The sequence below is a fragment of the Eurosta solidaginis genome, chromosome 5 (genome assembly GCF_040869045.1).
Source record: "Eurosta solidaginis isolate ZX-2024a chromosome 5, ASM4086904v1, whole genome shotgun sequence".
In the NCBI taxonomy this organism is placed as follows: domain Eukaryota; kingdom Metazoa; phylum Arthropoda; class Insecta; order Diptera; family Tephritidae; genus Eurosta; species Eurosta solidaginis.
The window spans coordinates 177993418-178005745 of record NC_090323.1 but is presented as its reverse complement, the minus strand read 5'-3'; the positions used below and the strand labels follow the sequence as shown (position 1 = coordinate 178005745).

Here is a 12328-nt window from a genome sequence, read left to right as displayed (position 1 = left end):
GCCAGGTGTGACTCTAGAATGTTTGTACGATATGGGTATCAAACGAAAGCTGTTACTGAGCATTTTAAGAGGGAGTGGGCATTAGGTCTATAGGTGGACGCCTTTTCGAGATATCGCCATTAGGGTGGGCCAGGTGTGACTCTAGAATGTTTGTACGATATGGGTATCAAACGAAAGGTGTTACTGAGCATTTTAAGAGGGAGTGGACACTAAGTCTATAGGTGGACGCCTTTTCGAGATATCGCCATTAGGGTGGGCCAGGGGTGACTCTAGAATGTTTGTACGATATGGGTATCAAACGAAAGGTGTTACTGAGCATTTTAAGAGGGAGGGGGCATTAGGTCTATAGGTGGACGCCTTTTCGAGATATCGCCATTAGGGTGGGACAGGGGTGACTCTGGTATGTTTTTGTACGATATGGATATCAAATTAAAGGTATTAATGAGGGTTTTAAAAGCGAGTGGCCCTTGGATGTATATGTGAAGGCGTTCTCGCGATATCGACCAAAATGTGGACCAGGTGATCCAGAAAATCATCTGTCGGGTACTGCTAATTTATTTATATATGCAATACCACTAACAGTATTCCTGCCAAGATTCCAAGGGCTGTTGATTTCGCCTTGTAGAACTTTTTCATTTTCTTCTACTTAATATGGTAGGTGTCACACCCATTTTACAAAGTTTTTTCCAAAGTTATATTTTGCGTCAATAAACCAATCCAGTTACCATGTTTCATCACTTTTTTCGTATTTGGTATAGAATTATGGCATTTTTTTCATTTTTCGTAATTTTCGATATCGATAAAGTGGGCATGGTTATGGTCAGATTTCGCCCATTTTTTATACCAAGAAAAAGTGAGCACAGGTAAGTACGTGGGCTAAGTTTAGTAAAGATATATCGGATTTTGCTCAAGTTATTGTGTTAATGGCCGAGCGGAAGGACAGACGGTGGACTGTGTATAAAAACTGGGCGTGGCTTTCACCGATTTCGCCCATTTTCACAGAGATCAGTTACCGTCATAGAATCTATGCTCCTACCAAATTTGAGAAGGATTGGTAAATTGTTGTTCGACTTATGGCAATAAAAGTATTCTAGACAAACTAAATGAAAATGGGCGGAGCCACGCCCATTTTGAAATTTTCTTTTATTTTTGTATTTTGTTGCATCATATCATTACTGGAGTTGAATTTTGAATTAATTTACTTATATACAGTAAAGATATTAAATTTTTTGTTAAAATTTGAATTTAAAAAATTTTTTTTTAAAAAGTGGGCGTGTTCTTCATCCAATTTTGCTAATTTTTATTTAGCACATATGGAGTAATAGTAGTAACGCTCCTGCCAAATTTCATCATGATATCTTCAACGGCTGCCAAATTACAGCTTGCAAAACTTTTAAATTACCTTCTTGTAAAAGTGGGCGGTGCCACGCCCATTGTCCAAAATCTTACTAATTTTCTATTCTGCGTCATAACGTCAACCGATCTACCAAGTTTCGTCGCTTTATCTGTCTTTTGTAATGAGTTATCGCACTTTTTCGGTTTTTCGAAATTTTCGATATCGAAAAAGTGGGCGTGGTTATAGTCCGATATCGTTCATTTTAAATAGCGATCTGAGATGAGTGCTCAGGAACCTACATACCAAATTTCATCAGGATACCTTAAAATTTACTCAAGTTATCGTGTTAACGGACGGACGGACGGACGGACGGACGGACATGGCTCAATCAAATTTTTTTTCGATCCTGATTATTTTGATATATGGAAGTCTATATCTATCTCGATTCCTTTGTATATGTACAACCAACCGTTATCCAATCAAACTTAATATACTCTGTGAGCTCTGCTCAACTGAGTATAAAAATTGGGTATCATATTCGGCGCATCAATTTCGATATCCAAATGCAAATTACTACATATTTGTAAGAAGAAAAATTGTACTTATTCTCAACTAATTTTTGATAATAATACAATTGAAAACGTAAATTTTTTAACAATTCTAGGAGTATATTTTGATAAGCGTTTAAGTTTTAACCATCAATGTAATTCTCTCAGAAAAAACCTTTTGTCGAGATTAAACATAGTCAAATACCTTTGATGTAAGAAGTCATTTATTGACACTAATACATTGATAAACGTTACAAGAGCCTTAATTCTCTCTAAAATTGATTACATTATACATTCTTATGCACATACTTATTTACTATATACTTATCCAATAATATTATAACTTTATTCAGATATAAAATTTTTTACTACTATTTTAAGTCGAGTTGATGTCAAGGTGCTAGTACTCTTCATATTATTAAGTTTTATATTCGTATATATTACTTAATAAATAATAATTATTATTATTAAGTCGAATGGTAACAACCTTACTGACTAGATTACAGGTTAACTTAGTACTAGTTAAACAATTTTAAAGTGAGGTTTACTGATATAAGTAATAAGACTCAATGCGTGCCATAAACAGAGACCTTGTCTTGGCAAAGTCCAGATCAAGGCTTCTGGATAGGCGATAAATTCCACAAGACCTCTTAGAAGAGGTGCGAAACTGAAGTAATTCGAACGCAGCACTTCAACGCGGAATGTACTGTAAAAGCGGAGAGCTCTGTTAGGGACATTGAAAGTCAACTGCCCATGTAGTTATGAACAGTCAATGGCACCGGATATTATGTCAAAAATAAACATTACGTTTTGAACAAAACTCTTAACTTCAAGTGGCAAGACATTGATAAGCATGCATCTACAATTGTAGGGTGGCAGGGGATTAACAAAGTGTAGAGGTTTAAGAGCAAATCGTATGAACTTGCGCTGAGTGAACTGAGTGTGAAGAGTAAATCGGATTCCAGATGACTGAAGCATACTCTAGCTTTGAACGCACTAAGGCATTGTATAGGATTTTGCTGGTATATGGGTTAGCGCATGTTTTCAAGTTTCTACAGAAGTAATTTGTGCCAAGCTGTGTCAAAAGCCTTAGAAAAGTCCGTATGGATGGTGTCAAATTGACATTCATCCTCAAACGCAGAGACACAAAACTGAGAGAAAACAGCCAGATTTGTGACAGTTAAACGTCCTGACATAAAACCATGCTGACATGGATCGACTATTCTATTGATAGCGAATGATAAACTACCTTTTCAAAAACTTTTGAACATGTTGACAGAAATAAGTACCATCACAAACTCGATCTAAATGGAGCTAATTCACAGTTTAAATTTTTTAAAGCTAAGCCTTGGAAGATTAAGGTGATGTAATCAGTTTTTGGCTTTTCTAACCATTTTAATATTTCCAGTTGATAACTATTTCCTCCTCATATTTCTTCTGATGTGGGAGCTTGTTGGTATGCGTCACCGTTGCAGCATTTGTGCAATAGCGCAATGACCTGTGCTAACAACTGTAAGTACGCTCACTTTGTTTAGCTTGAGAATGGAACTAGTTCCTTTCCTATACAAACATGACCATAAGAACTTTGAGACCTCGAAATCATACCGGCTGGTCGACAGTAAGTCCATTGCTCTAATCTCAGTTTCCTTAATTTTGATCAAGAGATAACCTAGCGGTGACCGTACGAAGCTGGCTGCTCTCTCTATGGCATAGACCTGCGTCTGGAAGACACTGCATTATTCGGGAAGTCGGTACGATTAATTTACCTGCAGATGCTTTAAGTACATTCCAACTCCAGTTCTTTTTCCATTTTCGAGCCGTCTGTATAGATTGTAGTGTCCCCACCATTGTCTAGGCCTTCGTCCCGTTCTTCCCTTGAAATATATCTTATGTTTTGCGCTTGAAACTCAAAAACTGCCGTGATATGGTCAGTGTCGCAAGTAAGGTCAGTTGTGCTTCCGTATTATCGCCTCCTTGTCATGTCATATAATATGGTCGCGGACCCGAAATGGATTCTCTTCCACATTTTGGATTCTCCTAGTCGTAAAGCACCTTTCGCGGCCAATCCCTGCACGAATACTTGTAGAGGCAATGAGGTGTGGTGTTGACTGTGCCTGGCATACCTAGGCATGCTAGCCTTTGCACTTTCCCAACCCTATGCTGATTGCTCTTTTTGCCAAGCGCCTTCCATCAGACAAGCTCTCTTAAGTTAGTATCTGTCGATTGACTGTGTTGTAGGTGCAATGAATGATATGCGGTGACAGTCCCCAGTTCCTCCCGGAAGCCCTTTTTTAGGTGTAGTATGCTGCTTGAGCTTTCTTTAATCATACCTGCTTTTCGAGTATCATGCCAAGATATTTAGCTTTAGATGAAAAATTTATCGTTTGCCTTTGAGACTCGGTAATTTAAAGTATGGTAGTTTTGTTTGAACAAATTCCGTTTTTGTGGGCTTTACTACTCACCCGTTCGCCCTGCCCATGCTGCAAAGTGCAGTATTCATGAACTCGATAATGGTTGGCAGGAATTTACCTGTGATCAGAAGCCCTAAGTCGTCGGCATATGCGACTACCCTCGTGCCTTCTGCCCTGAAGATTTATAGAAATTCATTAACTCTAGTATCCAAAGAAGACGCAATAGCACGCCGTTCTCCGGTGTGCCTCTGGTAGCCAATTTACCAACTGAGCAAATCGATTTACATAGTCATTTCGTATAATCACCCTGCATTTAGCCTGCGTTTGAACGTGGTTGAAGGCATCCTAAATGTCGATAAAGGTTGCCGAGGTGTATTCTTTGCAGTTCAATAACTTCTCGATGACGCTAACTACATACCTCATGAAGGGCGCTTTCAACTGATTTGCTCTTGCTGTGCTGATCTGCGTACATTTTGCCGAAACTTACATTATCTCTTATATGCAGGTAAATAAGTCTCCCCGGTGTTTTAAGTATAGGATCCTATAGTCCTTAGCTTTCGAGTGGTTTAGTTTAGGAATGAACACTACCTACACTTCTCCAGGCTTCGGGTAGATGGGGTATCAACTTGTCGCAAACGACATGTTACATGGCCAGTATCACTCCACCCAGTCCTGCCGATTTGAATTGTTCGAAAATTTTGATAAACCATATTATTAATCCTAGTATACAATGTTTGTGAGGGAAAAGCGCGGGTTTCAGACATTTTTGTAAATATTTATTTCAAATATATGGCAACCTTCCAAACGCTTTTCCAGTGGCAACACCTAATGAGGGCAAAGAGTGTAGCAAACAAAATACTGTGGCGAATTTTAGCATCACTAAGCTATTAGTAAAATAAAGGCACGACAACAATAAAAAATCAATCATCATTTACACACATACATACAAGGCAACGAAGAGATACTCATAAACACTTGTAATCATCACCCGAAGTAGTACTCTCGCATACACCCGCATATGGCTATAAGATAAACATAAACTAGAAATATACATATATGTATATAGAAATTACCAAGTAGGAGATACAACTATTCTAAAAGACAAAACGTCTAGACCTTAGTAGAAATATGCAGACGAGGCGACAGAGAGTATAAAAGCAGCCCAAGCTGAGGCATGACTAATCAGTTTGATTTAAACACAAATATAATTGTACTGCTCCCAACGTAGTCTAATAAAGGCCTGCCGTGGACGGTGCCACTTTCCTAGATGTTCTGTTCACGACAGCAACCCCCCGACGGGTTTCATTGCGCCATGTAGCCAGGCCGCAAACACAAATACACCGGGTACCCTAATGCTTACCAAAGGACGTCCAGTCCCAGGGCCACAACAGCAGTTGCATCGTAGCCTTTCACAACCCAGGCGTAGTAACCCGTCACTTACTCCCAGAGCGACGACGCCCCCCCTTGCACTTCAGAATTCTGCAGTTAAAATATAATGGATTAACTGGGAAGATCACGGAGAAGTCGATTTCATGAAGCGGCACAACATCCGTATTGCTGCGATTCAAGAGACTAAACTTACAGCAAGATCTGCTCTACAGACCTGTTCTGGGTAGAATGTTCACAGAAAAGATCACGGGAGTGGAAATGGAGGCGGCCTCGCGTTTATCATATACTACTCTGTGCAGTATCATATATTTGATCCCGACACGGCCGCAACGTCAAGGCGTATCTGTCCGGTCAGGCGATGAAAACCTAAAAATCATCAACAGCTACATCCCTCCTGCCACCTGTTGCCACAGTGGGTACCGCCTTAATATCAGCGCCTTACTCACTGGTCATAATCGCATTATCCTAGGCGATTTCAATGCCCATCACGATCTATGGCACTCAAACTTGCAGGCAGACAGTAGGGGTGAGATATTGGCGGATCAAATAGAAGAAACGACGTTCTGCACAATAAACCGAGACGAGTTTGGCAAGAAGCTGTCACAGTTCGCCAAATACATCAAACGTGAGAGCAGGACTCGTAAACTGCGTCAATTGGCAGCCGATGGTAACACTGGCATCTGACCACCTGCCTATACTTATTCCGCTCGAGCGTACCGCCGATTTCATCGTCACAGAAAAATGCACTTTTATAAACTTCAAAAAAGGAAAGTGGGACGAATACAAATCCTTTACAGAGAACCGCTTTGCTGCCCTCCCTATCCCGACTGATGCTCGCCAAGGGGAGTGTGCTTTCCGCAAGATCATTGAATCCGCCTCGGCTCGCTTCATTCCCGCCGGTAGAATTCCGGAAATTGGGCCTCACTTTCCGGCAGAGGCCGCAAAATTAGCGGGAGAACGTGACCTTATAAGACAGCTCGATCCCGGCGACCCCCAAATAAGGGATATAAACCAACGCATCAGATTGCTTGTGGATGAACACAAGCGGGCGAAATGGGAAGAGCACCTAAACGGTTGTAACCTCTCTGCCGGAGTAGGTAAACTTTAGTCTACCATAAAGTCCCTATCGAATCCGTCTAGGCACAATGAGAAAGTTTCCATCGCCTTTGGCGATAAAGTGCTGTCGGATGCGAAAAAATGCGCGAGCTCTTTCTGCCGACAATATTTAATGCATTCTACGGTCGACAAAGATAGACGAAGGGCCAAAAGTCACGCACACAAACACAAATTCAGCGCGTCACCAATTACCATCACCGCCAAAGAGGTTGAGGGTGCCATCGGTCATGCTAAACCATCCAAAGCAGTGGGCCCAGACGGCATAGCCATGCCGATGCTTAAAAGCCTAGGGAAAGAGGGTTTCAAATATTTAGCACATGTCTTCAACCTGTCTCTTTCCACCTTTGTCATACCCAAAAAATGGAAAATGGCCAAGGTGGTCCCGCTACTAAAGCCTGTGAAACCAGCTAACATAGGAGAGTCATATCGCCCGATATCTCTCCTATCGCCAGTAGCCAAGACGCTTGAAGCCATTTTGCTCCTCTACTTCAAAGCAAATTTGCAGCTAGTCTGTCATCAGCATGGCTTTAGAAAACTCCATAGCACCACAACCGCGCTATATGCCATTGGCACCCAGATAAATTGCGGTTTAAACCAAAACCCCCACCATAGAACAGTACTCGTTGCGCTAGATCTATCCAAAGCTTTTGATACGGTCAACCATGGCACGTTACTGCAAGACCTGGAAGGATCTACCCTTCCCCCATGTCTTTAAATCTGGGTGGTCGGCAAGCATCGGTGCAATTTAGAAACGAAACATCAAACCAAGAAGAATTAAACAAGGGGTGCCACAGAGTGCTGTCCTATCCCCACTTTTGTTTAATTTCTACATATCTAAGCTACCTTCCCCACCAGAAGGAGTCACTACAGGGTCCTACGCCGATGACGGCACAATAATGGCCACAGGGGCCCACAGATCGATGAGCTTTGCAATAGAATAAACGGCTACCTCCCTGATCTCTCCAGTTTTTTCGCCTCGCGAAATCTGGCATTATCACCGACTAAACCCTCCGCGACCTTATTTACAACATGGACGTCCCAAATATTGACTATTTTGGACATCCACGTCGATGGCACTACGCTACCGATTGTCCTACACCCCAAAATCTTGGCTGTGGCTTTTGATCAGGATCTACATTTTGGTGAGCATACAGCCGCAATTGTACCAAAAATCCAGACCCGTAATAAAATCCTCATATCTCTTGCTGGCAGTGCTTGGGGAAAAGATAAGAAAACGCTCATAACCACTTACAAAGCAATTGGCCAGACGATTGCATGCTACGCGTCCCCGATATGGTCGCCAAACCTAAAGACCACTCACTGGAAGAAGCTACAGGCCTGCCAAAATACTGCCCTCAGAACCGCCACGGGTTGTCTTCTTATGTCCCCAGAGCATCTATCATCTATCTATCCCATCTACATAACGAGGCGAGAATACTCCCCATCAGGGAGAGAAATGACATGCTAACAAAACAGTTCCTGGTGAATACCCAGAAACCTGGGCATCCCAACAGATTGATGAGCCAACACCGCCCAGGGGCTTAAGGAGTCATCTTCGTAAGCATTATGAGGAAATAGGGTACCTGAGGACTCAGCCGTATGAAGCCAAAAAACACAAGCAGGTCCTCAGCGAACTCCACAAACAGCTGTCGGACCTTTATGCTAGCAATTGCCCGGTGAATCCAGTCCTCAAAGAACAGTACCCAAAACTTGCGGAAGAGGAACGTATACTCTCCAGGGAAACGCGAGTCACTCTAGCTCAACTTCGATCTGGATACTGTAACAGGTTAAACTCTTACCTATCCAGAATCAACCCCGACATAGAAAATGTATGACCCGCTTGCAATGTGTCCCACATGACACCAACCATCTCTTTAATTGTAATGTATAACTAACGCCTCTAACACCTCTCTCATTATGGTCCACCCCTGTTGAAACTGCAAGTTTCCTTGGACTCCCGTTAGAGGACATTGATGACAATTTGCGATTGGTTGTACCTATTGTATGGGGCGAAGCACTGCTATAACAACAATAACAACGGTCATTTTGTTCAGGGCGTAGGAAGGAACTGGTTAGGGTCTTGATGTACTTCAGTGTAACTAAGGCCCGACATGTTCGTCTGTTTAGAGAAAGCCCCGCATGCTCTGTTGTGGAGAACAGTTTATCATCCATGTTGGAGTCTATATACAAATCTATCAGCCTCTCAAAGTTTTCGTGAAGAACTGATGTTAAGCTAATGGGAATGTAGTTTTTGAGATACATATGACTAATCTTCGCCGCCTTTGGTAGGAAACGGTGCATTACCCCATACCCTGCACAAAAAGGGGTTTACACATCAAAATACAATTTCTTGTTGCTTAAGTGTTATATACATAATAATGGTAGAAGAAAGTTGTCGTAAATACTTGCGTATGTAATTGTGTTTGTGTGTGTGGTGTGATTGTAAGTGTTTAAATGCTATAAAATATCGACTGCTTCCGGCTTGAACACAAAAGGAAACGCTATTTCTAACGGAAGTTAAACTTTGATTTGCGTGCATAAGTGCATTAGTGTATATTAGAGCGGGTCAAAATTTTTTCCCATCAGGAGTATAGCAAAAATGTAATCAACAGATGATTCTAAGAACATATTGGGCTTACTTTAAAGGTATTTTACGTATATTTCAGAATCTGTATTAATATATATAGTGTTTTCGAATTTTAGTAGAGATATCAAGCCTAAATTATGAGAAATTAGCCTAAAATAAACTTTTAACTACTATATTATCATTTTTAACAAATGTCTTGTGGAATTTTTTTTGTTTACAGCTAAAATAAGGTCAGGACAATTCCAACAACTTTCATTCAGACAGTTTTTCTTTTTTCGAATTCGTTTTAGCAGAAAAGAAATTAAAAAAAAACCCTATATTTTCAAGTAATAAGCAAAAAACACAATTTTTATAATTGTAATGTAATTTTTTTACTTAGAATTGACCATTTTAACGTATTTTTCAAAATAAAAGTAATGTTATGTTATTATTTTTTAAAATCCTTTCTGCTCTCCATTCGTGGTTGTTTTTCACGACTTTCTGCTGTAACAGCCATAACACCTTCGCGTTTTTTTTCTATAACACGTTTGGAAACAGATGAACAGATATCAACAACTGAACACATCTTTCTGTTCCTTGTAGATGCATTGGAATATTAGGATCATCTAGTGTTGGCTCATCATAACCTAAGAATAGTACTAAGTGATCATATCGAATAATTCTTGTGAATGCCGGTATACAAAGACATTCAAGACTGTGAAAATTTTCAGGTATGCATTTGTTGAAAGTTTTTTATAATATTTTTTCAATCAAATTAAAATAGAAAAATTATACTAATTTTAATTGATCTAAAAAATTTATTTTTCAGCTTGTTAGTGATTTCGAACCAATAGCATTAGAAAATATGCCTTGTATGATCACTGATGAACAAGAACGAGAATTATCTACAGATGTTAAATATTTATATCAAATGGCCAAAACAATTTCAAATGGTGCTGTTTCAGTTGATTCTGTTGTTATAGAAAAAAACGTGAAGGTGTTATGGCTGTTACAGCAGAAAATCGTGAAACACAACCACGAATGGAGAGCAAAAATGATTTTTAAAAACAATGACATAACATTAATTTTTTTTTGAAAAATACGTTCAAATGGTCAATTCTAAGTAAAAAAAATAATTTTTTAAATAACTTACTTTAAAATTATATAAAAATTGTGTTTTTTTTTAAGATCGCGAGTTTGAATCCAGCTCAAGGCCTAACAATAATTATTTTATCATTATTAATAATTATTGTTAGGCCTTGGGCTCGATTCAAACTCGCGATCTTACAAATCAGTAGGCCGATATAACAACAAAAATTGTTTTTTTTTTTTGCTTATTACCTGAAAATATAGGTTTTTTTTTTGAAAATGTTTTTCTACTAAAAAGAATTTAAAAAGAACAAGTAAGGAAGGCTAAGTTGGGGTGTAACCGAACATAACATACTCAGTTGAGAGCTATGGAGACAAAATAAGGAAAATCAATCTGGGGTAACCCTGGAATGTGGTTGTATAACATGTGTATCAAATGAAAGGTATTAAAGAGTATTTTAAGAGAGAGTAGGCCATAGTTCTATGGATGAACGCCATTTAGGGATATCGCCATAAAGGTAGACCAGGGCTGACTCTAGAATTTGTTTGTACGATATGGGTATCAAATGAAAGGTGTTACTGAGCATTTTAAGAGGGAGTGGGCCTTAGGTCTATCGGTGGACGCCTTTTCGAGATGTCCCCATTAAGGTGGACCAGGGGTGATTCTATAATGTGTTTGTACGATATGGGTATCAAATCAAAGCTGTTAATGAGTATTTTGAAAAGGAGTGATCCTTAGTTCCATAGGTGGACGCCGTTTCGAGTATCGCCATAAAGGTGGACCAGGGGTGTCTCTAGAATGTGTTTGTACGATATGGGAATCAAATGAAAGGTGTTACTGAGCACTTTAAGAGGGAGTGGACATTAGGTCTATAGGTGGACGCCTTTTCGAGATATCGCCATTAGGGTGGGCCAGGGGTGACTCTAGAATGTTTGTACGGTATGGGTATCAAACGAAAGGTGTTACTGAGCATTTTAAGAGGGAGTGGGCATGAGGTCTATAGGTGGACGCCTTTTCGAGATATCGTCATTAGGGTGGGCCAGGGGTGACTCTAGAATGTGTTTGTACGATATGTGCATCAAACGAAAGGTGTTACTGAGCATTTTAAGAGGGAGTGGGCATTAGGTCTATAGGAGGACGCCCTTTCGAGATATCGCCATTAGGGTGGGCCAGGGGTGACTCTAGAATGTTTGTACGATATGGGTATCAAACGAAAGGTGTTACTGAGCATTTTAAGAGGGAGTGGGCATTAGGTCTATAGGTGGACGCCTTTTCGAGATATCGCCATTAGGGTGGGCCAGGGGTGACTCTAGAATGTGTTTGTACGATATGGGTATCAAATGAAAGGTGGTAAGGAGTATTTTAAAAGGGAGTAATCCTTAGTTCTATAGGTGGACGCCTTTTCGAGATATCGCCATAAAGGTGGACCAAGGGTGACTCTAGAATGTTTGTACGATATGGGTATCAAACGAAAGGTGTTACTGAGCATTTTAAGAGGGAGTGTGACTCTAGAATGTATCAAATGAAAGGTGGTAAAGAGTATATTAAAAGGGAGTAATCCTTAGTTCTATAGGTGGACGCCTTTTCGAGATATCGCCATAAAGCTGGACCAAGGGTGACTCTAGAATGTTTGTACGGTATGGGTATCAAACGAAAGGTGTTACTGAGCATTTTAAGAGGGAGTGGGCATTAGGTCTATAGGTCGACGCCTTTTCGAGATATCGCCATTAGGGTGGGCCAGCGTGACTCTAGAATGTGTTTGTACGATATGGGTATCAAATGAAAGGTGGTAATGAGTATTTTAAAAGGGAGTAATCCTTAGTTCTATAGGTGGACGCCTTTTCGAGATATCGCCATTAGGGTGGGCCAGGT

At 40.2% G+C, this 12328-nt stretch overlaps 1 long non-coding RNA gene across 1 annotated transcript in view; it reads left to right on the top strand.

Moving 5' to 3' along the window:
- LOC137234034 (uncharacterized) overlaps positions 1–10407 on the top strand; it is an 85568-nt gene extending 75161 nt beyond the window's left edge. Inside the window, exons 2-3 of the long non-coding RNA XR_010947664.1 lie at positions 9970–10097; positions 10196–10407. This is a non-coding gene — a long non-coding RNA (uncharacterized lncRNA). The remainder of the gene's footprint in view (positions 1–9969; positions 10098–10195) is intronic.
- The last annotated feature ends 1921 nt before the right edge of the window (positions 10408–12328 follow it).